Source organism: Periplaneta americana, chromosome 15 (genome assembly GCF_040183065.1).
Source record: "Periplaneta americana isolate PAMFEO1 chromosome 15, P.americana_PAMFEO1_priV1, whole genome shotgun sequence".
Taxonomy (NCBI): Eukaryota; Metazoa; Arthropoda; class Insecta; order Blattodea; family Blattidae; genus Periplaneta; species Periplaneta americana.
In genome coordinates, this window is record NC_091131.1 from 165,823,922 (window position 1) to 165,829,921 (window position 6,000).

A 6,000-nucleotide genomic window follows, 5' to 3' on the forward strand; every position below is an offset into this window, starting at 1 on the left:
TTCTAGCGATGATAGGAGTTGGCGACAGAAGACGTACACAACAAGAAGTATACATAATTTTTTAATGAAACTCATCCAGATCGGCAACTTATGTATTTCACAAGCAACCGTGTGTAAAATAGAAAAAAAAAAAAAAATCAATGAACACTGACACGTCAGGGACGTAAGACCGTCCACACATGATGATGTGGAACTTGATGTTTTACTTTAAATTCAAGAGAAACCACATGCATCTCTCAAAGAATTGGAAACTGCATTTGCTATCTCGAAAGCAACAGGCGTGGAGAAAATTCCATCGACATAAATACCACCCTTATAAAGGCAATCCAATGCAGGAGTTGATAGAAAATGACTCTGATAGGAGGTTACAGTTCTGTGAGACAATGATTGATCTCTACGATAGAAATCCGGACTTTGTATTAAATGTGTTATTTTCTAACTGTACCCGTGCGCTCCGCTACACTTATTAGGAATAAATATAAAGTAATTACATAATTAAAATAGAACATTGGGTCCAGGGAACATTCGTGTTTGATAGAAGAATAAATCGTTTAATATGCTACTTAATTTAAATGCTATCATTTTGGTCCAGAGAGCACTCATTTGGTGCAAATATAATTCGTTTAACATTTTTCTAAATTAGTCTTGAATGCATCCTTTAATAAATCACTCCAAATTAATACAGTTGATTGTGTACGAAGATCATTTTTATGTTAACCTTACTGTGCATCTTTTTTTTTTAGTTTATTTTATTCACGCCTTAACATCTGTGGTCATGTCGCGTGTTTAGAATGTGTGGGTATATCAGCAGGCCGTTTTTACTCTTGTTGAGTTCCTGTTTCTATTGTGTGTTGTAGATGGCTTGTGTTAATGTAACTGATTATAGACTCTGATTAATGTTTTTGGTATTGGTAATTGAGGCGCTGATGAATAATGATATTTATCTTTCCAATCCGGTATTTGCCTTTATGACTAAGGGAAATCATGAGAAACCTCAGTCAGATTGGTCGGCCACGGGGTTTGAACCCGGGACCCCCGAATGCGTATCTCAAATGCTACCGCCTGAGCCAACTCGCTCGGTTGCATATCATTGTTTATGCAAATAAAAAATGAGGTACCCTACATAAATATTATTTTAAGAAACACAGGGAACGAATATGCGTAAATTATGAGCGCAGGAACGCCATTTCATGACACCTTTTAAAATAACTCAGCTCCTGTGATCTCTATGGTAGAATCTATACTAATAATAAATCTGCAGCCGAAATTTTGCTGGTAATTTTCGATTTTCCAAAAATAATTGGTCCTAACATATATAATTAACCACCCTGAAACCGAAAATCGCTTTTTTGAAATTTTTGTTTCTATGTCTGCCTGTATGGATGTTTGTTACCTTTTCACGCGATAATGACTGAACGGATTTCGATGAAAATTGGAATATAAATTATGTTCGTTGTAACTTAGATTTTAGGCTGTATGACATTCAAAATACATTTAAAAGGGGGGTTATAAGGGGGTCTGAATTAAATAAATCGAAATATCTCGCTTATTATTGATTTTTGTGAAAAATGTTACATAACAAAAGTTTCTTTAAAAATCATTTCCGATAAGTTTTATTCTTTGAAACTTTTGATAGGACTGATATTTAATGAGATAAATGAGTTTTAAAATTAAAATAACTGCCATCTAAGGCCGTGTAATGAAATAAAAAACAAATGACTTCGTCTATAAGGGGCCTTGGAAAACAACAATCGAAAGCTATGAAAGATAGCCTACAGAGAATGTTTCTGTGTTTGTATGAAGTAATATCGGAAGCTAAATTAACCGATTTGTATAATTAATTATTATTTCACCATTGGAAAGTTTAATTTCTCTAGATGGACATAATGCTATAATGTTATTACAGTAACTTCTGAGTAAATTGAAGACAGGTAAGATTAAAATAGCTTCTTATGCACAGAAAACTTGATAGGCTATTCTATATATTCGTTTCCTGTATTTCTTAAAATAATGTTTACGTACACATTCATTTTAATCTCAGAGAATTAACGAACAACGAGAGTGTATTGATTTAGTATGCAGTAATAATATGTTAGCTTAGCATTCCATTATTTTATAATCCAGATTTTAAATATACTCAATTGAAACGTGTTAAAATATATGAAATACAAATGCATTAAATACAATGCAAAAAAAATTGGATAATGAGCCAAGCAGATTATGTTGCGCTATTGTAAAAGTTGTTCCTCCTGAGATTCAAGAGCCCCCATAACAAATTAAAAACTTACTTATCGGAGTACATTCGTTATCAACACACTTTTTATATAATATAATATAATATAATATAATATAATATAATATAATATAATATAATATAATATAATTTAAGTTATTTGAAGGGTTCAGAACCATAGTGGGCCAAGCGCCATTTATTGAATACGTAGAAAACAAAAGGTTAAAATTAAGTTATTACCATAATTCAATGGAAACATATAGCAAGTAAAATAAAATATACACATTAAATCTAAATGATGTTAATGTTCATTAAACTATGATTGAATGTAATAAAAATTAAGAAACATGTTAAAGGAATTGCAGCAAATGAGTGCTCTCTGGACCAAAATGATCGCATTTTAATTATTCAATTACAATTTAAATTAAGTAACATATTAAACGATTTATCCTTCTATCAAACACGAATGTTCCGTGATGAAATGTTCTATTTTAATCATGTAATTACTTTATATTTATTTCTAACGGGTGCAGCGGAGCGCACGGGTACAGCTAGTGAGTGTATAAAATTAGAGATTTTATGTAGACCAAATAAAGTTGCAATAATCAAGTTATACAATATTTCGACAGAATATCAAGTTTTCTGTGCGTACAGATTTCTTTTTACCTTACCTCAGTCCTCATTTGTAGCATTACATTCATCTAGAGAAACTGCAAATTTCAAATAGGGAAGGTTAATTAGCGTCTGAGATTACTTCATACAAACACACAAAATATTCTCTGTGTATTAATATTGATAAACGTCAAGGCCGCCTTAAATAGACGGAGTCATTTGTTTTGATTTCATTGCAGCATCGTCGTCGTTCCTGCAGTAACTCCTATGTCACATATCGATTTTCAGATTTTTGCTCTACTAAATAACTTAAATAGTGATGCAGCAAATAATACACTATATAACTTATTATATTTCTTTCTTTCGAAAATGTAAGAATTCACGATCTCCTATGCACTACTGCCAGAGAATAAATAAATTTGTTTTTCTTCCTACTAAAAAATTTAATATTTTGCACATAGAACAACGACACTATAATCTGAGGCGGCGGTAGAAATGTATTGCGTTGTTGTTTTAAAACTTTTGTATATCCTTAAATATCAGTCCTATCAAAATTTTTCCCGGGATAAAACTTATCCGAAGACATGTTTGAATCTCATAAGTACCACCAATAAGGCATCACTCATGAGACAACTACGCCAGGACATAATGGGGTAGGGTGGCCAGTTCCTTTCTCCCTCCAATGCATACTTCGCCGATTAGCTACATATTCCACTAATCAGCTTCAGATGCATACCGGTACAAACAATTGTTCTTCCTCTGACACATATCGTCAAGTGAGATGTACTGCCTGATAATATATATGCATATCAGCCAGAATACCAATAAAAGGTATTCTAATATCATTTTTTTACGCTCGAGTTGAATTTTTTCCTTTTTTTTTTTTACACTTTTAGTGCATTAAACATTTTAAATTATTTTTTTAGTAAAATAAAAGGAAAATTGTATAGTAAGTTTTGTTTCTGAAGGTCTGACAAGTATGTAGACAAAAATTCTGGCCATAATAGTAGCAATTTTTGAAAACCTAAATTTACACAATTTAAAATTACAAATTAAAAGTACAAAATTTCTGAGATCTACCTAGAATATTTTAGAAAATTGAAATTTCACATCAGTCTAACCTTAATACGGTTTCTAGTTTCTACGGTCTCTGCATTTTCCAATCGAGCCAAACAATACAATCTTGTCTCAAGAATGAATTCAGAACTTCACAAATATATTATGTTATTCTTGCAAATAGCAAATAGGATTAAATTCAGAAAGGAAGAAGATGGTAAAAATTTGGCACTGATCCTAATTGGTACGTGATTTTCATTTGTTTTATGTAGAAATATCATTGCTGAAACAACTTAAATTCTAGATTAGTTTTATAAAAACATTTTGGGGCCCAATTTTTGAAAAAATAAATATCAAAATACAGTCATTCATTAATTCACAATGTATGCTCGCTTAGGTAGTCACTTCTTTCCTTTTTCCTTATTTCTTTCACCTTGTCATAGAGAAAACAAATGTGCGCTTTTTTCAGTTCTCTGTGAACAGTTCTGAACACAGCAGCTTTGCATTTTTTCGCACCTAAGTTACATTATTTCCCTATGCAACTGGTCCACACCTGTGGAGTAACGGTTAGCACGTCTAGCCGCGAAACCAGGTGGCCCGGGTTCGATTCCCGGTCGGGGCAAGTTACCTTTTTGAGGTTTTTTCCGGGGTTTTCCCTCAACCCAATATGAGCAAATGCTGGGTAACTTTCGGTGTTGGACCCCGGACTCATTTCACCGGCATTATCACCATCTCATTCAGACGCTAAATAACCTAAGCTGTTGATAAAGCGTCGTAAAATAACCTACTACCTATGCAACTGTATACTGCATAGCGCGCGCTCGACTAACAATGGCGAATTTGCCGGCTCAAACGATTGCGGTACTCTGGGTATCCACGGACTCTGGTTGGTGCTTGTGGTTTCGTGGGTTTGCCGATAGATGGCGCCACTTGTTCCACAACGCTGCTCTCTTCTATCTTATGTGCTGTGTGCGTTTGTTGTTCCTTAACCTCACCTTGTGGTGGGCTATTTCCCTTTATATTGTCATTTAGCATATCTTTCAATGCTGCAAAGCATATTTTAATGCGACTCACCGCTTTATATATCTCGTCCTGCATATCTCGTTTCAGGTGACTATTTATTTCCGTGGCTTTCATTATAGTTTTGAGAGCGCTCTCAAACTGTTCTTCTACCTCGGCAGCCATCTTACTTACATCTAATTATACATGTTAAGACCAATTATTTTTGGAAATGCGAAATTACCAGAAAATTTTCGGGAGAAACTGCACTTAGTATCCCGCAAGAAACTTTTCAGTCCAATGACGGGACACTGCGCATGCGCAAGACACAGACAAGTAAAGGAGCTACCACACCATAGATAAAGCTAGTGCCACCAGCGAATAGGGATTATAAAGAATGGACACTTCGCGTCGGTACCTTTGTCCCTATTTACACTTGCTATTTGTCGTGCTACATCAAGCGCTTTCTGTCGGCTTTATGTAGCATCACCGTTTACGCTTGGCAGATTTCTCGTCCACAAGTCGACGCAAGTTGTTGCGCTTTCTGTCGGCTAAATGTAGTATCACCGTTCACTCTTGGCAGATTTCTCGTCTGCTACTCGAGGCTAGTTGCTGAACTCGAGCAACGTGTGAATGATGTGGTGAGCCTTTTAAATGAACTGAATGGATTTTAACAATAAAAAGTAGCGGTTTTAACTTCTGCAGCTTCAAGTATTTTGTTAGCTTGCACTAATGAGAAGCAAAAAAAAAAAAAAAAAAAAAAGAGAGAGAGAGAGAGACTGGGAAAGGAGATGGAGGTCCAGAAGGCAGGGGAAAGGGTCATTCCATGTTCTCAGTAAAGATTTCAAACTGGAACAAAATTGTCCAATAGATATTTATTATATTAAAATGAATTGAAAGTTTAATTTTTTTCTTGCATATTGACTTCTGATGTTCTTTATTTTTGTTTTGATGTCGGAGGGAATAGTATTGGGACGAACAGACTCCAAATTTTTACAAATAAACTCCAGTGCATTTTCCCTCCAAATCCTATTGTGATAGTCCTTATTTCTGATGTCATAAAAGTATGGAAATTCCTCGTAAAGCTCGATTAATTTCAT

The 6,000-nt window shown here is 34.4% G+C and overlaps 1 protein-coding gene across 1 annotated transcript in view; it reads right to left on the reverse strand.

The window, feature by feature from the left end:
• Positions 1-5,206, reverse strand: part of LOC138715503 (uncharacterized) — a 101,887-nt gene extending 96,681 nt beyond the window's left edge. The window contains exon 1 of the mRNA XM_069848492.1: positions 5,145-5,206. The gene's annotated coding sequence lies outside the window, so the exon portion shown is untranslated. The remainder of the gene's footprint in view (positions 1-5,144) is intronic.
• Positions 5,207-6,000: the final 794 nt, after the last annotated feature.